The sequence below is a fragment of the Ruditapes philippinarum genome, unplaced genomic scaffold (assembly GCF_026571515.1).
Source record: "Ruditapes philippinarum isolate M1 unplaced genomic scaffold, ASM2657151v2 ctg1321_1_1_1_1, whole genome shotgun sequence".
NCBI classification, from domain to species: Eukaryota; Metazoa; Mollusca; class Bivalvia; order Venerida; family Veneridae; genus Ruditapes; species Ruditapes philippinarum.
In genome coordinates, this window is record NW_026866662.1 from 30,015 (window position 1) to 52,156 (window position 22,142).

General features: G+C 34.1%; 1 protein-coding gene and 1 long non-coding RNA gene across 7 annotated transcripts in view; one reads left to right on the plus strand and one right to left on the minus strand.

Annotated features, from left to right (window-relative positions):
- Positions 1–22,142, plus strand: part of LOC132733267 (cell division cycle-associated 7-like protein) — a 202,736-nt gene that overhangs the window by 28,760 nt on the left and 151,834 nt on the right. The gene's annotated exons all lie outside the window — the stretch shown is intronic.
- LOC132733270 (uncharacterized) lies at positions 1,749–4,422 on the minus strand. The gene is made up of 3 exons (XR_009626150.1): positions 2,975–4,422; positions 2,502–2,737; positions 1,749–2,271 (listed from the first exon to the last, which is right to left on the minus strand). It is a non-coding gene; the product is annotated as an uncharacterized LOC132733270 (long non-coding RNA).

The following is a 22,142-nucleotide window of genomic DNA, read 5'->3' on the forward strand; positions in this document are numbered from 1 at the left end:
GTCACCCGTTTCCCGCGGGGGAACGCCATGGTCAGTATAAATTAAAATCCAAAAATAATAGACGTTTTATTATTTTTTAACGTCATCGTTTTTACACAATGACTTGAAAATTGACCACAATCGTCTCCTTAAATGTTATTATACGTTACAACTGAAATCGTAATTTATCACTGTCATCTTTACTTTTTCATTCCTTGTGGTTCTCAAAGTATTATTGCTGTTAAACTATATGGGAGCCATAAATATGATGAGTAAAAAAAGGACATTTGTGCTGATTTCTCAATGATGACTGACGCTACAGTACATGTCTTGTAAGAGGTCGATGAGTGTGAATACAAGACAAGACATAAATAAAATACATGTACATATATTAGAAATAAAAGAAAAAGATATTTAAACCATCTATAAGATTTTATTTGTATGCAACTATATTCTTTAAAAACGGGTAGACTTGTTTGTTTGTGTTTTTTTTACAGTAAAAACCCCGTCGAAAATGGACATGAGAAATATGCATGACACTTGCCAAAAAGTTTTTGTATACTGTACATACTGTACAAAAATTCAAAAAGGTTCTCTTTAATTAATTTCAAGGAAAACTTAATATGATAAATACAAGAAAGCAAAGACAATTGCGTTCAATTGTATGTACTTAAAACTACATGTTGTCTACAAATACTATTATTCCTATGAACAATAATATCTTAAGATAAAAATAAAATGAAATATTTTTAACTTGAAAATCGGTCGATGGAAGTTCTTAGAAAATAACTGCCATGTGCTTGTTTGCCTTATATACATGTATGTACATGCATACTGTTCATAATAAAATAACAAAAAGTATAACGTCAAGTTTAACAAAATTCTGCAAAAAAAAATCTATAAAAAAATAAAAAAGAACAAACAAACAAACTACTGAAACAAAAATGAAAATAAACTTCAACAGTTGATACAAACTTCAAAACATATACATTACGCTCACACCTGTAATTAGATATAATCAAGAATATCATTTAATGTATATTTTGGTGAAATAAACGCTTTCTTTTAATTTTCCAAATAAAATTTAAGACTTTATGATCAACATGCAAATAAACAGAAACAGTAAAACGCATCTGACAATTGAAAGAGACGTCCTGGAATATTGCCTGAATAAATTGTTGAGGGTTACGTTTTCAAAGTTTTTAAATAAGAAACAAAAGCTGACATATAAATTGTTGTAGTATCTTTTTCATAAATGTCATATGCCGAATTTTTCATTATTTGACATCAAGTTTCTCACTACCATGAAGTTGCGACGACAATGATTTATCTTGATGTCGAATACATATTATACATTACCCAACACAATAACAAGAAGAAGAACAAGACAACACTGTATTTGTACATGTACTTTTATTAAAACAAAAAAGAAAGAAAACAAACAAATTTTACATATAGTTACATGTATATGTACAGTACATGTTACAGTACATGTACGTACGTATACTGATGTTTAAATACAGTAATTAATTTTTAAAATTTAAGGTTTCCACCGCGTTGACCGGTGTTTGACCGCCGCGTTCCTCCGCAGTTTCCCACTGCGTTCCGCGGGGGAAACGGTTTCAGCCGCCGATTTATGTCCGCGGTGGTGAAAATTTTCTGTCCGCGGGGTCACGCGGACAATATCTGAGCAAATTTTTGTCCGCGGTAAACCTCGTCCGCGGGGTCACGCGGGTTTTGAAAAAGCCGCGCTGAGCGTACTGTATGGACACATTTCTAGTTTTTTACTATCAAGCACTAAGAATAGTCGAGCGTTGCTGTCCTACCGACAGCTCTTGTTGTATGTGGAAGCCAGCGTGTACCTCCAACTCGTGTTGGCAAAAGTACTTTAAGTCCAATACTCTCAAAAGATGACTTGAGGTTTGATCTGTTCAAAGGGCTGAGTCTGAAATGAATAGAACTGATGATCATTATGTTAATATATAATCAACATGTGCAAAATCAGTGCAGGACTGTCAAACAGCTGAAATTTCAGTATTATTTTATTTTGTCATGTATGTCAATGGATGTTAATAATTTTGTTAACATTCACAGTTTTGTTGTTAAGAATAATGTATATCTATATATTATATTGGCTGAAATAATTCCTTTTATTTGAATAATTAATGATTCTTTGCTAGTTACACATACTTGTAAAATAAGTAAAGGTTTAGAAGTAAAGCTTCACATTTTTGATGTGTAGTCCACTTAGTATTTACAGCCTTGACAGCATCTTTGTAGGCCAGCTCTAATCTGTAAAATTATAAAAGAAAGGTAACAATTATAACATGCAAATATGATGAAAAAAAGTCACTTGATGAAAACTGAAATGAAAGCAATATAAAAAAATGAAGGTAAAAATGAACATTTTATTTTTCATTTCAAAAGAGCAATGAATGACAATTATTTCTTTTATTTTTGAATTTATTTATATATAATTTTTCCATACAACTTTGCTGTTAAGTAATTAATTTAATGATTACCTATGTGCTGAGCAGTGAATGCCGTATATAAATGGCCTGTTGGTATGTTCCCTATGCTTAACAACCACCCCAGATTTCTTGCCAAGCATCACAGATGCACCATCTGTGCCAACTCCTATCACTTTTTCTTTCCAATCCTCCCCATAACGATCATTCAGGACATTAATAATGGCATTGCTGATATTCGTGCTATCAGCCTTGGCAACATTCCTGATGCCCATGAAATGTGTGTACACCTAAAATAATTAAAATTACAACTGGTTAATAGATATCTATAATTATATTATACGATTTTATTTAGATATATTACTGTTATAAAATACATATCAAAATGTGACACACAAAAGTCATTCGGTTTTAAAAGGTAAAACATGTACCATAACTTCAGGTAATGATAGTTGATAAACTTGATTCCAATCAGTTTTACACAAATTTATTTATCATCAAATATAACAGAATATTAAAACTCTTACATTGCCACTGACTGATGAACGGACATACACAATTTCAGCCTCTTATGAAGATGTGTCTGTAGACCCGTCACTGATTACTGATATGAATGGACTTGCTTTTATTTTTGCATCCTGTCTAGTTCGAATTGTGTCCGCAATTGAAGATATAAACATCTGACAGCTTTTGTCTGTTAGATAAGTACTGCCAATGTCCAGCCCTTTTGCAATGTCCAACTTGCATAACTGAACGTAATCTGTGTATGGTCGTCCACACTTGGCAACAAAGTGAGCGTTCATGAATAAATGCCTTAACTTTGCATGTGCTGCAGAATTCAACAATTTTAAAGTTCTATGGCCTTCTGAGCTAGGAGTGTTATCTGCCATTCCTACACAACGTAAGTGGCCCTCTGACTTATCATGAATACGGACACTTTGCAATCTAAAGTTATTACAGCCATTAACAAATGTGCCGGTTGTATCAAATTTTTGGCAAACCTTGCAACATCAACTTTTTATCGTTATCAAATGTCAACCATGGAAATTCTTTCGACCAGGACGGTTGAAAATTACGATTCCTTTTGGTTTTGTCATATTCACGCTGTGCCTCAAGCTGTTGGTCTCGTGTTTTGGCCTTTTTTTTGGCCGGCTCTTGAACATTTTCAATGAAACGCCACATATTTTCGCTTAAGTTTACACTCGTGGGTAGCCGACACTTGCAATTCCAAGCGCTTGACGTTTACGATCATTAGCGACCCAACGGACATTTAATTAATAACAATTGTTATTTTATTATTATTTTAAATGAATTTAAATGTATCAGGTCACTAAAATTTCGAGTAGCCCGACGGGATACCCAACTTGGAAACTTAGGTAGTCCTTATGGAAAAAAGGTAGCCTCGGGCTAACGGACCATCGTTAGTGTCGAGCCCTGCTTGATATATGGATAGATGGCAGTATGGAGATTATGCACGTCTTTTTCTTTTCTTCCTATGTTGAAAATTCTGGTTGCTATGGCAACAAATAGGCTGAAAATATGGCAAATTTTACACATAAACTGGATCCAGTGATAACGCAAAAAGTACTGGAAATATTTTTATGAAACTTGAAATATGGGTAGATGGCAATCTGGAGATTATGCACGTCTTTTTCTTTTCTTCCTATGTTGAAAATTCTGGTTGCCATGGCAACACATAGACTGAAAATATGGCAAATTTTACACATAAACTGAATCCAGTGAGGCCATCCTTAAAAAAATGTTTGTTTGCAGTAATGCGACCGACTCACAAAATATGCCCCTACTCAAAATTTTTTTTCATGGTCTGGATAAAAATTTTTTTTTTTGAATCAGGAAATTATGCCTTGTGCTTTGTTTTCGTTCTTTTATTAAGGTTAATAGAAGAAATAAAATGTAGGTCTTATTAAATTAGAATTCAGTTATCAATTTATTAATTGTTACCAGATTATCAAAGCATATAAATTATTGTCCAGCAATTTGAAATTCCATGTTTATTTGGGAGTACAGTTCAATAAAAAAAAATATAAAAAAATCGACCTACAGTTGTACCTACCCACCTTGAAAATTCTGGGTCGGGTTACTGCAAACAAACATTTTTAACCAGGTTTTCGAAAAAACTGGTTATTAGATTGAGGTATGTCGGCGGGCAGATGGGCGGGCGGGCGTAAACAATTTCTTCTGTGCGTAACTCCTCCTACATTTCTCAACATATTTTGACCAAACTTTCACAGAAGCTTTGTCATCAAGTGCCCTGGCGCATATTGTCGGGGTTTTGCGATTAGATAATATTTGACCTAACTATGGCCCTTTGTTTTTTTTCATTATATAGAATATATAGTGAACAATTTCTTCTGTGCGCAACTCCTCCTACATTTCTCAACGGATTTTGACCAAACTTTCACAGAAGCCTTGTCATCAAGTGCCCTGACACATATTGTCATGGTTTTGCAATTGGTATATATTTGACCTAATTATGGCCCTTTGTTTTTTTTCATTATATATAATATATAGTGAACAATTTCTTCTGTGCGCAACTCCTCCTACATTTCTCAACGGGGGCGGGCGGGCGGGCGGGCGGATGGGCGGACGGGCGGGCGTAAACAATTTCTTCTGTGCGCAACTCCTCCTACATTTCTCAACAGATTTTGACCAAACTTTCACAGAAGCTTTGTCATCAAGTGCCCTGGCGCATATTGTCGGGGTTTTGCGATTAGATAAAATTTGACCTAATTATGGCCCTTTGTTTTTTTTCATTATATAGAATATATAGTGAACAATTTCTTCGGTGCGCAACTCATACATTTCTCAACGGATTTTGACCAAACTTTCACAGAAGCTTTGTCATCAAGTGCCCTGACACATATTGTCAGGGTTTTGCAATTGGTATATATTTGACCTAATTATGGCCCTTTGTTTTTTTTCATTATATAGAATATATAGTGAACAATTTCTTCTGTGCGCAACTCCTACATTTCTCAACGGATTTTGACCAAACTTTCACAGAAGCTTTGTCATCAAGTGCCCTGGCGCATATTGTCGGGGTTTTGCGATTAGATAATATTTGACCTAATTATGGCCCTTTGTTTTTTTTCCTTATATAGAATATATAGTGAACAATTTCTACAGTGCGCAACTTCTCCTACATTTCTCAACGGATTTTGACCAAACTTTCACAGAAGCTTTGTCATCAAGTGCCCTGGCGCATATTGTCAGGGTTTTGTGATTGGATAATATTTGACCTTATTATGGCCCTTTGTTTTTTTTCCTTATACAGAATTGAACAAATTCTTCTGTGCTGAACTCTTCCTACATTTCTCAACGGATTTTGTTCAAACTTTCACAGAAGCTTTGTCATCAAGTGCCCTAGCACATATTGTCGGGGTTTTGTGATTGTATAATTTTTTACCTAATTATGGCCCTTTGTTTTTTTTCCTTATACAGAATATATATAGTGAACACTTCTTCTGTGCGCAATTCCTCCTACATTATTCATGTTTTACATTGCACATAGTTACATTGTTTGTTGCTTGTATTTGTATTTCAAATACAACATATTTATCTACAATGGTGATAATTGAAAACCTGGTTTCATGGCATTGCCATGTTTCTTGTTTTAAGATGGCCTGATAACTCAAAAAGTACTGGAAATATTTTCATGAAACTTAACATATGGGTAGATGGCAGTCTGGAGATTATGCATGTCTTATCTTTTCTTCCTACCTATTTTGAAAAAATATTGGTTGCCTTGGCAACAAATAGGCTTAAAACATGGCAAATATAACAATATTTGTGATTAGTCAAAAAGAGCTGAAAATTTTTATGAAATTGCATCTTTAATTCAAGAGTTATCTCCTCTTTAAGAATTTTGCTTTTAAAAATGTTATATTTTGGTAACAGGGATGTTTCAAATATTAACTTTAGAGTGTCCTTCAGTCCGTCTGTCTGTCTGTTCATAAAAACTGTTTCCTGTGATCACTTTCAACAAATTTACTTGAAATAGAGAAAAATTGAAACATTAGTGAATGGCCAATGGCCCTTCGGAATGTTGATGGGGTTCTAACCGGTAGGGGACTTATGGATTGCTTGCAATACTATGATAATTGCTTGTTTAAAATAATATCCTCTCAGGTGCCGGGCAGCGTCCAATTTTGACCGGAGCATATCTCCTGTGCGCATTGAGATATATATATATATCTAAATATATGCATATATATATATTTATTACTCATCAAGATTTTTTCCTCCTTTTTGATTGGATATTTTGATTTTACCGAGCCAGACTGATATTAATTCCAAAAAAGTGCGTTCAACAGACTACTGCTTTTCTCTTGTAAGTTGTTTACAATCGTTAGGTTCGAAAGAAAATACGTCATGTATTTATGTGACGTCATGTTGTGGTGAAAGGTTACCCTAAAGGGAATCTTACTTCATTTGAAGTAGCAATGATTTATTTTAAAATCGTCTTAACTCGACAGGGGAAGGGTAATAAAATTATTGTTATGCCACCGCAGCATCTGCGATGCGGTGGCATATAGCGATTCACCTGTGTGTGTGTTTGTTTGTGTGTGTGTGTGTGTGTGTGTGTGTTATATAGATTATATAGTGAACTTAAAAAATCTTCTTGTGAAAAACCACTAGTCCAATTTAAACCAAACTTGGCAGGATTGATCCTTGGGTGAAGGGCTTCCAAAGTTGTTCAAAGAATTTCATTCCATGCAGAAATCTGGTTGCCATGGCAACCGAAAGGAATTATAAGAATAAATTTAAAAAATCTTCTTGTAAAGACCCAGAAGGCCTAGAGCTTAGATATTTTGCATAAGGCATTGTCTGGTAGACCTCTACCAAGATTGTTCAAATTATAGCCCTGGGGTCAAAATCGGCCCCGCCCCAAGGGTCATTGATTTTCACTATATGTACATATAGTAAAAACTAAAAATACCTTCTTGTAAAGACCCAAAAGGCCTAGAGCTTAGATATTTTGCATAAGGCATTGTCTGGTAGACCTCTACCCAGATTGTTCAAATTATAGCCCTGGGGTCAAAATGGGCCCCGCCCCGGGGGTCATTGATTTTCACTGTATGTACATATAGTAAAAACTTAAAATACCTTCTTGAAAAGACCCAAAAGGGCTAGAGCTTAGATATTTTGCATAAGGCATTGTCTGGTAGACCCTTACCAAGACTGTTCAAATTATAGCCCTGGGGTCAAAATTGGCCCGGCCCCAGGGGTCATTGATTTTCACTATATGTAAATATTGTTAAAACTTAAAATACCTTCTTATAAGGACCCAAAAGGCCTAGAGCTTAGATATTTTGCAGAAGGCATTGTCTGGTAGACCTCTACCAAGATTGTTCAAATTTATAGCCCTGGGGTCAAAATCAACCCCGCCCCGGGGGTCATTGGTTATCCTTACATGTATATAGTAAAAACTTACCGTAAAAACTTAAAAAAAAATCTTCTAGTAATTGTCAAATGCTAGAGGTAAGATACTTTGCATGAAACATAGTGTAGTGAAGCTCTAGCAAGATTGTTCAAATTATAACCCTGGGGTCAAAATTGGCCCCACCCCTAGGGGTCATTGATTTTCACTATGAACATAGAGTAAAAATTAAAAAATCTTCTTATCTGAAGGTACAAGGCTTAAAGCTTTGATATTTGGTATATAATATCATCTTTGGGTCCTCTACTAAAGTTGTTTTAATTATACCCCTAGTGTTGAAATTGCCCTGCCCCAGAGGCGCTAGATTTCCTTATATGTATAAAGTAAAAACTTGAAAAATCTTCTTCTCTGAATTGACAAAGGCTAGAGTTGAAATATATGGCATGAGACTTTGCGAAGTGAACCTCTACCAAGATTGTTCAAATTTTAGCCCTGGGGTCAAAATTGGTTCCGCCCCGGGGGTCATTGATTTACATTATGTATATCTAGTAAAAAAATAAAAAATATTTTTGTCTGAAGGTACAAGGCATAGAGCTTTCATGTTTGCTATATAATATCATCTATAGGTCCTCTACCAAAGTTATTCAAATTTTTCCCCTGGTGTCAAAACTGGCCCTGTCCAGGGGCATGATTCTCATTATGTACACATAGTAAAAACAGAAAATAAATCAAATGTTTTCTGAATGGGAGAAAGCTTCAGCTTAGATATTTGACTTGAAATGTTGTTTGGTGGACCTGTATCAAGATTGTTCTGAATTAAACCCTTGGGTCAAAATTTTGCCTTGACCAAGGGGACAGTGACCTACTTTCTTGTCCTTTGATGTACAGCAATGAAATTTTGACCATGTGCACAGTTTTAGTTGTAAAATTGAACTTTGATATCAGGTGACCTAGATTTTGATAATGTGACCTACTTTCTTGTGCTTTGATCTACAGCTATGAAATTTGAACCATGTGCACAGATTAAGATGTAAAGTGGACTTTGATATCAGCTTACCTAGATTTTGACAAAGTGTCTTACTGTGTTGTCCTTTGATGTAGTCATGAAATTTGGCTGTGTGAAATATGACCTTCACCACCAAATTCACTAGACTCAAGTGCATTGATATATTCCTGCTCTGATCTTTTATTTGATTAACAATAGATTTAATCACTAATCTGATAATAAGAATTAGATAGGTCAGGGATCTATGCATTATGACAATCTTCAATTGTATAGAAACAAAAAAAAATCTGTTCCTACACTACTATTTAGTGTTGTATTAATGCGGTGGCATAGCATTTTTCTCAAATGCAATCTTGTTTTGGTTTTGGAGTGATATATGTGGATATATTACCTGCCAAGATAAAATATCACCAGAGCCGTTATAAAATCTTCACATTTGCCCTGATGATCAGAAGAAAAACCGGTTGGCAAATAATTTAATAATTTGCCCACCGGTTTCTCTTATGATCATCAGGGCAAATGTGACATTGTCGCATAGTAACAGCGACATTTGTGTGTACACATGTGTCAAATAGTAACGTCATTATATAGTATTAAGTTTTGGATTAAAAACATCAATAAAATAGCGTTTTAATAGCGAATTTAAAGAAAACAATATAATGCTCTGTGTTAAAAAATGCAACGAACAGAGGTGTGGCCTCTGTGATTATTTAATAGAAGGATATTCTTTAAAACTTCAGAATAAAATATTTCATACAAAAGAACATATGGAATGTACTGTTGAAAATGTTTTATATGTTTTCGTTTGCAATGGCTGCAAAGAATTTTACATAGGCCAAACAGGCGACAAACTTAGAAACAGAAAAACTGTTCATGCTCAGCAGATCAGAGACCCATCAACAAGACAATTACCTTTAAGTGAACATTTAGATAAATGCTCTAAAAAAGACCCGAAATTTTGTATTTTCCCATTTTATAAATTTCACAGTAAAAACGTTTCAGCTAGGTTATCTAAAGAACGCTATTTTATTGATGTTTTTAATCCAAAACTTAATACTATATAATGACGTTACTATTTTTAGATTATGCGTACACATGTGTACACACAAACGTTGCCGTTACTATGCGTCAACGTCACATTTGCCCTGATTTATGTATATATATATATATATATATATAGATAAAATTATAATGTTTAAGAAATAACAAACTCTATGTAAATTCGGTAGCGCTTTCAATGCTTTCTTCGCATATCTTCAGCATTGAAAGCGCTACCGAATTTACATAGAGTTTGTTATTTCTTAAACATTATAATTTTATCTATTTCAACACTGCACAAGGAACATTTATCACGTTTTAATATATATATATATATACAAAAAATGAAAACAAGTGCCGGAAAAAAGTCACATATAAATAAAACAAAAAACACAGTCCATGAGTTAACTTATTTCATTATTTGCCAACCGGTTTCTCTTATGATCATCAGTGCAAATGTGACGTCGTCACATTTGCCCTGATGATCATAAGAGAAACCGGTTGGCAAATAATTAAATAAGTTAACTCATGGACTGTGTTTTTTGTTTTATTTATATATATATATATAAATACAAAAAATGAAAACAAGTGCCCTGATGATCATAAGAGAAACCGGTTGGCAAATAATTAAATAAGTTAACTCATGGACTGTGTTTTTTGTTTTATATATATATATATATATATATATATATATATATATATATATATATATATATATATATATATATATATATATATATATATATATAAATGTGTGTGTATGTATGTATGTATTTTTGTATGTGTGGATGTATGTGTGTGTATATATATATATATATATAAATGCGTATCGACACATGAGGATATATAAAAAAAGGATTCATTCTTTGACAAAACTAATGTGACAAGACACACCGATTAAATTTATAAAAAGGAAACGTTAAGATTTGTTCAAATGTTTCTTGTTTGCTTTTAAAAAGTTGAGCGTTGCCCCCGCCTGGCGGTGGCTCTTGTCGTCCAGAGCATAACTTAAAATGCCTTTGAGATATCAAAGTGAAACTTCATGGGTGGATAGATCTCACTTAGGAGGTGTGCAGTGCACAAGAATGATAACTGTACCCTTCATAATTTTTGAGTTATTGCCCTTTGTTATTATTCATACTTAAGTTTTCACCTGAGTGGAGCGTAACTCGAAAAGTCTTTGAAATGTCAACATGAAACTTCATAGGTGGATAGATCTTATTGAGGAGGAATGCTGTGCACAAGAATGATAAATCTACCCTTTATAATTTTTGAGTTGTTGTCCTTTGTTATTTTTCATACTTATGTTCTCAAAAAGTGTTAGAGGTATTGTCAGGGTCCAGTGGAGCCGGCACTAAGAAATAACTTCAAATATGGTTCGAATCCTAGTCCATGCAAGGCGTCTTAAGCAATCAAGCTTAAGGAGACAGACCCCAATACCCAATAACCTAAATATGATAAATGAGAGACATGAGGGATGAAGTAAAAGCCATAACATGTTAAGTTTCAACAATATAATTGAAATATATTCTTCAAAAAGAAAAAATGTGTACATATAAATTTCATAAATCGTTAATATCTGTGTCTGTAATCTGTGACTTCTTATAAACATCAGCTTCATATATGACATTATGTTGGTCAAGATCTAGGTCATCATTATACTGGATAAAATATATATAAGCACATAGATAAGCATAACTCATCTAAACTGCGCAGACATGAGAGTGTGATGAGTAAAATACTCATATATCACTGCTCAAACATAAGCACAATGTCATGCAACAGAGAGTGAGATGAGATATATAAGCTCATATACCACTGCTCTTACACTAAAAGCCATGCAGAGACATACACAGTGAGAGTGAGATAAGTGAGACACTTATCACTGCTCACACATTAAAAATCTATCTTCATTGAATAAAAAATATAACACATGCAAAATGCAAACAATAACAAACGTCATCAATGCCCTGGATTCTGATTGGTCAGCCGCATCACACAAAGAAAATAGTCCCTAATTGAGATCAAAACTTCTAAGAAAATATGAAGGTCATCGGCCATCTTTAGCGTCCGTCAGCATCTACTTCTTGAAAAAAATAAAAATGAACAAGAAACAACTTAACTGAAAGATGGAACTTCCAACTGGAGAATCCAAACATCAAACGCCATCCTTACTTTCACTTTAGTCTGAGCCCCGAGAACAAACAGTCAAAGAATCAACAAAATCGGTCGTGAAATTCTGGAAATTACTCTCGTGGATTAACTTTATGATTTTTAAGCGTGCAAGAGGTCGATCAAGGGCGCGCTCGAGCTTTTATATTATACGATGCTGGAATTGCAGGAAAGCTCTGCAGGAATCGTTGGAAACTGGAAGGTCTTTGTTCCGCATTCCTCAATAAAATTTTAATGAGCCAAATTTAAATTAAACTTGCATATACATTACTCAAAGACCATGTTGATGTATCTAAAATAAATCTTCCTACATATTTATAGCAAAAATTACAATAGACAATGTATAAATGATATTTATAGCCTGCATGATAAGTGTTACCGATTTCCGGAAGGGGTATTTAATTAACGGAATGTCGTAAACTCCAACAATTTGAACAAAGACACCTGCAAATCTTACGAAGAGCGATGAATATTAATAACTCAGATAAAACAGAACTTTTAAGTGTTGACAGTGTTCAATTACACCCCAGGTATCTTCAGTGACTGTTAATTGATTTTAATTAAACCTGTACTTTAAAGCAGCATGCCTCCAGATTTATGCTAATGTTCACGAAAATTTTGAAAATGTATTTGAAAGTAAAATACTGTGAAAAGACCAAAGAAAATAATTGACACATTGCAAACGGCACTTACAATCCACGTAAATTACCAAAAAGAGGTCAAAATATACATAAATACCTCTTACTGCGTTAGTAACGCAGTAGAATTATAGTGATTGATACTGCAAAATCAGTCATAAATCGCACATAACATGTGAATAATTAATTAAATATTGAATCTTTTTACTTTTCTTAAGATCTTAATACATTTTTCTAAAGATTGAATTTCTTGAAATATTTTGGCTCATCTGGAGGCGTGCAGCTTTAATGTAGAACCATGTAATTACGATATAATTTCTGTGATTGACATTTTGCATGCCATATTTTGGATAGGGCTGGATTCGGATTGTATAAGATAGTTGATTAAAGATTCATAATTTCTTGTCTTTGTGATGACATCATGGGCCCCACAGTATCAACTTGAAACTTCAAAGGTGGATACAGCTTGGGTTTTGCTTATGGATTTATCCAGTATATGTAGAGTTATTGCCCTTGACTTAGTAAAAATCGTTTCATTATGTTGTGTTATTTGTTCCTTGAGTGCATAGCTCAAAAAGTATTTGACCTGTAGGCCTGAAAGTTTACAAGAATGTTGGTCAGCATGTGTACTTCATGATGCACCTTGGGGTTCGCTTGTGGGTTTATTAAGTATTTGTAAAGTTCTTGTCCTTTACTAAGTAAAAGATTTTTAGTTATCAACTTGTGGCACATTGGCCAAAAAATATTTGACCTAGAGTCATAAGATGGACAAAAAAACAGAGTGTGGGGGCACTTGTGTCCTATGGACACATTTCTAGTTTGGTCACTATGTCAAAAGTCGGTCACAATAACCTGACCACATGACTTATTGGCTGCAAATAGGGGGCATACATGTTTTACAAACAAATATTGTTTGCTGTAAAAGTAACTAGCCCTAAACATTTATTATTCTTCGAAGAGGGGGTATATTGTTTTGCTAATGTCTGTCAGTCTGTCTGTTGGTCTGTCCGTCGGTAGACCACATGGTTTCTGCTGATTATCTTGAAAACAATTTATCACAAAGACTTAATATTTCACATGTGATTGGTCATAACTAGTAGATGACCTCTATTGAAAGGGGGTCACTAGGTCAAAGGTCAAGGTCACAGGGGCCTTAAATGTCAAAATGGTTTTTGCTGATTATCTTGAAAAGTATTCATCACAAAGTCTTTATATTTTACATATTGATAGGCCATAACTAGTGGATGACCCCTATTGATTTTGGAACCACAAGGTCAAAAGTCAAGGTCACAAGGGCCTTAAATGTCAAAATGGTTTCTGCTGATTATCTTGAAAAGTATTGATTACAAAGTCGTCATAATTCACATAGTGATTGGTCACAATTAGAAGATGACCCTATTTATTTTCGGATCAATTGGTCAAAGGTCAAGGTCTCAGGGGTCTTAAACGTCAGAATGGTTTCCACTGATTATCTTGAAAAGTATTCATCACCAAGTCTTCATATTTCACATATTGATTGGTCATAACTAGTAGATGACCCCTATTGATTGATTTTTGGGTCAATTGGTCTAAGGTCAAGGTCACAGGGGCCTTAAATGTCAGAATGGTTTCCGCTGATTATCTTTAAAAGAATTCATCACAAAGTCTTCATATTTCATATATAGATTGGTCATAACTAGTAAATGACCCCTATTGATTTTGGGGTCATTAGGTTCAAGGTCAAGGTCACAGGGGTCTCAAAAGTCATATTACACATATTGATTGGTCATAACTAGTAGATGACCCCTTTTGATTTTGGGGTCAAAGGTGAAGGACACGGGCCTTGAATTGGAATATGATTTCAGCTGATTATCTTGGTTACTATTTATCACAAAGTCTTTCACATATTGATTGGTCATGACTATTGGTCATGACTAGTAGATGACCCCTATTGATTTAGGGTCACTATGTCAAAGGTCAAGGTCACAGGGAGCTTGAATGGTAATATGATTTCTGCTTATTATCATTGTTACTATTTATCACAAAGTCTACATATTTCACATATTGATTAGTCATAACTAGTAAATGACCCCTAATGATTTTAGGGTCACTAGGTCCAAGGTCTAGGTCACAGGGGTCTTAAATGTCTGAATTGTTTCCACTGATTTATCTTGAAAAGTATTCATCACAAAGTCTTTATATTTCACATATTGATTGGTCATAACTAGTAGATGACCCCTATTGATTTTAGGTCAAAGGTCAAGGTCACAGGGGCCTTAAATGTCAGAATGGTTTCCACTCATTATCTTGGTTACAATTCATCGCAAAGTCTTGATATTTCACATATTGATTGGTCATAACTAGTAGATGACCTCTAATTAACCAAATAATGGAATTCACTCTGGAACATTTTGGGATTACTGAAATGATGGTTGCATACTAAAATCAAATGACCTTTTAATTTGCATTTGTGTTTTTATTAGCAAATCCAAAAAAGCACTCTAGTCGTCAAGAATTCAAACACTTATTTGCACATTTCACAATTATTTCTAAGTCAGAGTGTTTTATTCAAACAAATGTATATTACCATCCATCTAGTACACATGTATATATCCTTCACTTCACATGATGCAACATCTTCTTGACTTGTGGTGTGACCTCTCCGATCGATACTGAAAAATATGAATTAATTGTATATAAATACATGTACTTGTGTTATATGCACAATCTCTATATAATTAGTATTGTTTAAACATGATTGGTTAAAAAACATGAAAGGGTGAAAAAAGTTAAGATGGAAAACTTTCAATTACATGTTTTTAGCAGGATATCAGCGCAGAGTTATCAAGTAAACACCATGCTTTGATGAAAATAATTTATTTTTAGTCAAAATTAACATTATGATAAACTTGTGTCAATTATTTCCCTGCTTTTCCTATATCTATGTAATGACAGCTTCATGTAATGGCAGTTTAAATTACTCAATGATTTTCACAAGAACTTAATTACCACTGAAAGTTTGAGATTTGTTCAGTGGAGTCAGTATAACAATAATATATGCATAAAACATGAAGCACAACATTTTGTTCAGTGTTTGGAAAATAGCATGCATTTATATGAAAACATGTTACTTCAACTTTTTTCAACAAAACAAACTTAATTATTACCAGGATAATTCTGTTAGCATTCTGTATTCAACAGTACATTTATTCATGTTCCCCCATCTGATATCCTTTGAGTTGAAACATCTCATGTGACTCCAAGACTTGAAAGTTTGCAACCTAATATGTTGACAAAATAAACATATGTACAGAGCAACAGATAAGCTTTAAAAGTGAATTGGGTATTACTCCATCATTTCCTTTGTAATTGGGTATTGGCTCCATTTATTGGGTATTCCAAAACTCGATACCCTATGATTTCAATATCAATTGGGTATTCAATTATGAAGATATGAATTTTATGGTTTCAATATCAATAAAATTTAAACTGTTTTAAAAAGAAAATAGGATTAACAATTTACTAGAACTTTTCAGAATTGTTTTATTTTTTATATAAAATGCTCATGTTATATTTCATAATATTTTTAACAAGTTCGTTTTCTGACTGATTTTTGATTATTTACGATTGTTATGTTTCAAATCATTTTCCCTTTTGTACGATGCCATATTGCTTTGATACAGGTGGGGCCTACTTATTAACGGTCTCCGCAAAATCAAAGGTCTCTGCCCGTCTGTAAAGACAGTCGACCTGAGTAGACAAATCGACGGTGTTATGCTTTATTGATATGACTTAGTCGGTCTTTGGTGACCGTAGAAGACCGGAGACCGTTGATTAGTAAGCATTTGATTATTCGGATAGCATGCATATCGATATAATTTGTCCAAAACTAGGAGCGTACGACAGATTAATTTTGCGGTGATGAAAATGACAATACGCACGGGTTTTTAAGTCAATTGCGTATTTTATTTTTTTTATGGGTTTTGATACGCATTCTTAAAAAATCAATTGTGTATTTTATAAAATTAATTGAATAAATACGCAAATACGCACGTTATCTGTTGCTCTGTATGTACATGAGTAACAAGAAATTACAATTAAGGCATATTATGAATTTTATTAAATGTGAATTTGGAAATTCATTGCTTGATATGGAATCTGTTTCAATCACCAATATTTTGAATTGAAAATTATAATCTCTGATTTAAAATTTCCCGCCATTATTTAAAAATGAAAAAGATTTTCTTAACTATTAATATTTTGAAAACTCAAAAGTTACATGTATGTAGAAATACAATCAGTAAAACAGTGTATACTTGCAAAGAAAGTTTGAAAAAACTAAAATAATAAGTGTTAAAAAATAAAAATAAATTTGTACTTACTGTTAGAAATGGTTATATACATGTAGTTCCCTCCATTTTAACTGAATCATAAAATATACATGATTAAAAGTTCATATTTCCAGAAAACTTTTGTAAATTTGTCCAGTTTAAACTCATTTGATCTAATTTCCAATGCTCAAACATAATTCTTCAAGTTATAAGTTATAACTTTTAAGCAGTTAGGCACTAATAAACATTATCTTTCAATGCTTCTGTTCAAATGACCCGCCTGGAAGGAGTGTTCTGACCTGTGATTTGTTCTGCAAGGGTATTTAAAGTTACTTGGGAGCTACAGTGTAATACAGTATGTTGTAAACCTGCTTTATCTCTTTCTATTCTCTTATATCAGATAGGTACGGAAGCGTCCTGGTGCCAATTTAACATGTTCTATAAAAAAAGATAACTCCTACGTAGGACTTTATAACTCCTACGTAGGAGATAAAAAACGTAATTAGGAGTTTATAACTCCTACGTAGGAGTTTGTAAGTCCTACGTAGGACTTTACTAGTCCTACGTAGGACTTTATAACTCCTACGTAGGAGATATAAAAACCTAATTAGGAGTTTTAAAGTCCTACGTAGGACTTACAAACTCCTACGTAGGACTTTATAACTTCTACGTAGGAGTTAAAAAAGCCTAATTAGGAGTTTATAACTCCTACGTAGGACTTAATAACTCCTACGTAGGACTTTATAAGTCCTACGTAGGACTTTATAACTCCTACATAGGAGAAAAAAAACATAATTAGTAGTTTTAAAGTCCTACGTAGGAGTTATAAACTCCTAATTAGGCTTTTTTAACTCCTACGTAGGAGTTATAAAGTCCTACGTAGGAGTTTGTAAGTCCTACTTACACTTTAAAACTCCTAATTAGGTTTTTATATCTCCTACGTAGGAGTTATAAAGTCCTACGTAGGACTAATAAACTCCTAATTAGGCTTTTTTATCTCCTACGTAGGAGTTATAAACTCCTAATTAGGCTTTTTTATCTCCTACGTAGGAGTTATAAAGTCCTACGTAGGAGTTGCAAAGTCCTACGTAGGAGTTGCAAAGTCCTACGTAGGAGTTATCTTTTTTAGCTCACCTGAGCAATGCTCAGGGTGAACTATTGTGATGGCACTGTGTACGTCGTCCGTCGTTGTGCGTTGTGCGTCGTGCGTCGTCAACTTTTGAACATTAACAACATCACCTCTGAAACCAATGACTGCACATCAACCAAACTTTACAGAAATGATCCTTGGGTGGTCCCCTTTCAAAGTTGTTCAAATGGTTCCGGTCTGTTGCATATGTAGGGCCAGAAAAGGATTTCAAAAAACACAAAATTAAAAAATCTTCTTGTCTGAAAGTACATGGGCCAGAGCTTTGATTTTTAGCTCACCTTGCACAAAGTGCAGGTGAGCTTTTAGGATGGCCAACCAAATGGCGTCCGTCGTCTGTCGTCCGTCCACATTTTAAATATTCTAAGGACATCTTCTATGATACCGCAAGGCCAATGTTAATGAAACTTGGCAGGAATACTCTTTGTATGAAGCTCTATCAAGATTGATCAAAGAATTCCATTTCATGCAGAACTCTGGTTGCCATGGCAACCGAAAGAAAAATCTTTAAATATCTTCTTTTAAAGAACCGTAAGAGCTAGAGCTTAGATATTTGGCATGAAACATCTTCTAATGAGTGTCTACCAAGTTTGTTCAAATAAAAGCCCTAAGGTCAAAATTGGCCCCGCCCCAGGGGGTCATTGATTTTCCCTATATGCATATAGTAAAAACTTAAAAAATCTTCTTTTAAAGAACCCAAAGAGCTAGAGCTAAGATATTTGGCATGAAACATCTTCTAGTGAGTGTCTACCAAGTTTGTTCAAATAAAAGCCCTGGGGTCAAAATTGGCCCCGGCCCGGGGGGTCATTGATTTTCCCTATATGCATATAGTAAAAACTTAAAAAATCTTCTTTTAAAGAACTGTAAAAGCTAGAGCTTAGATATTTGGCATGAAACATCTTCTAGTGAATGTCTACCAAGTTTGTTCAAATAAAAGCCCTGGGGTCAAAATTGGTCCCGCCCCAGGGGGTCATTGATTTTCCCTATATGCATATAGTAAAAACTTAAAAAATCTTCTTTTAAAGAACCCAAAGAGCTAGAGCTAAGATATTTAGCATGAAACATCTTCTAATGAGTGTCTACCAAGTTTGTTCAAATAAAAGCCCTGGGGTCAAAATTGGCCCTACCCCAGGGGGTCATTGATTTTCCCTATATGCATATAGTAAAAACTTAAAAAATCTTCTTTTAAAGAACTCAAAGAGCTAGAGCTAAGATATTTAGCATGAAACATGTTCTAATGGGTGTCTACCAAGTATGTTCAAATAAGAGCCCTGGGGTCAAAATTTGCCCTGCCCCGGGGGTCATTGATTTTCCTTATATGTGTAAAGCAAAAACTTAAAAAAAAAAAAATCTTCTTTGAAAAAAAACAAATAGCTAGAGTTTTGTTACTAAGCATGAAACATCTTCTAGTTAGTGTCTACAAAGTTTGTTCATATAAAAGCCCTTGGGTCCAAATTGGCCTCGCCCCGGGGGTCATTGATTTTACTTATGTGTATAGCAAAAACTTAAAAAAACTTCTTTGAAAAACCCAAATAGCTAGAGTTTAGATATTAAGCATGAAACATCTTCTATTGAGTGTCAAATGGGGTCAAAACTGGCCCCGCCCTAGGGGTGTCATTGCTTTTAACTATATGTGTATAGTTAAATCTTAAAAAATCTTTTTTTTAAAAACTCTACGAGCCAAACCTTAGATGTTTAGCATGAAATATCTTCTAATGGGTGTCTACCAAGTTTGTTCAAACAAAAGCCCTGTGGTTTAAACTGGCCCTGTTCTGGGGGCCTATATACATGTGAGCGACTTCAGGGCCATCATGGCCCTCTTGTTTATAGAACATGTTTAATTGGCCGCTTACGTAGATAGGTGAGTTTAACTTTGGTAGTTATGAAACTAGTGGGTTCCACTTGAGGGGTCATAAATATTTACATTGTGGCTGATGCTGATTTGAATGTTCCAGAAATTAATCACTATACATAAGTTACTTCTTCACAGGATGAAGATATAAATTATATACACTTCAATAGAGATACATAATAAATTTATCATCAATTAATAAAGAAACATAAGTGCATAACAATTACATTTGTTCTTAAATTTAACTTGTTTCTCTTTAATTGTGTATTTATTTTTTCTAACTTAGGGTAATATATAATAATGAACCAGGCTTGATATGAGATACCTTGAAAGTAATGAGTGTTAAATGAAAAAATACCTTAATGCATTTTCACTGCCAAAGTGTGGCAATGGGGTTGCATGTGTTTTTTTATCCCCGCCGAAAATTTTCGGCGGAGGATATAGAAATAGTCTCCGTCCGTCTGTCCGACCTTCCGTCCTTCCGTCCGTCCTTCCGTCCGACATTTTTGTCCGGAGCATATCTCTAAAAGTATTTGAGTTATCAACTTGAAACTTCATAGGTGGATAGACCTCATTGAGGAGGAGTGCAGTGCACAAGAATGATAACTCTACCTTGCATGATTTTTGAGTTATTGCCCTTTGTTATTTTTCAAAATTGATTTTTGTCCAGAGCATAACTCCAAAAGCCTATGAGATATTAACATGAAACTTCATAGGTGCATAGATCTCACCCAGGAGGTGTGCAGTGCACATGAATGATAACTCTACCTTTCATAATTTTTGAGTTATTGCCCTTTGTTATTTTTCATACCTAATTTTTCACCAGAGTGGAGCATAACTCAAAAAGTGTTTGAGATATCAACATGAAATGTCATAGGTGGATAGATCTTATTGAGGAGGAATGTTATATGTGGATAGACCTCATTGAGGAGGAGTGCAGTGCACAAGAATGATAACTCTACCTTGCATGATTTTTGAGTTATTGCCCTTTGTTATTTTTCAGAATTGATTTTTGTCCAGAGCATAACTCCAAAAGCCTATGAGATATTAACATGAAACTTCATAGGTGCATAGATCTCACTCAGGAGGTGTGCAGTGCACATGAATGATAACTCTACCTTTCATAATTTTTGAGTTATTGCCCTTTGTTATTTTTCATACCTAATTTTTCACCTGAGTGGAGCATAACTCAAAAAGTGTTTGAGATATCAACATGAAATGTCATAGGTGGATAGATCTTATTGAGGAGGAAAGTTGTGCGCAAGAATGATAACTCTTCCCTATACAATTTTTGAGTTATTGCCCTTTGTTTTTTTATGCTATTTTGTCCAGAGCTTATCTCAAAAAGTATTTGAGGTATCAACTTGAAACTTCAAAGGTGGATGGATCTCATTGAGGAGGAGTGCAGTGCTTAAGAATGATAACTCTACCCTGCATTATTTTTGAGTTATTGCCCTTTGTTATTTTTCAAAATTAATTTTTGTCCAGAGCATAACTCAAAAAGCCTTTGAGATATCAAAATGAAACTTCATAGGTATAGATCTCACTCAGGAGGTGTGAAATGCACAAGAATGATAACTCTACCTTTTATAATTTTTGAGTTATTGCCCTTTGTTATTTTTCATACTTAATTTTTCAATTCAATTCTTTTCTCAAAAAGTATTTGAGGTATCAACTTGAAACTTCATAGGTGGATAGATTTTACTGAGGAGGGATGCAGCACACAAGAATGATAACCTACCCTGCATTATTTTTCAGTTATTGCCCTTTGTTATTTTCATTCATCAGTATTCACATAGGTTTCAAATCTCATTATCTGTAATCACTATAGCCATCAGTTTTCATTACCAAAAGACCTCTTAAAATAGAATTATTCTGTTCTACTACATATACATTCTTCCAATGAGCAAACACATTCGGCGGGGGATGGCCATGTTGACATGGCTCTTGTTTTATTTGTTTTTTTTTGGCAATAAAAAAAGAAACATTTAAGCTCTTGAGGGGCTTATTCATTTTGTTTAACTATACATGTTTATTTTGCTAACTGCTATTTTTAATTACAGTGAGTAACATGTATGACCAATCTCAATGCTAAGTAATTAAATTCATTTGTTCTTGCTGTTTTAATATA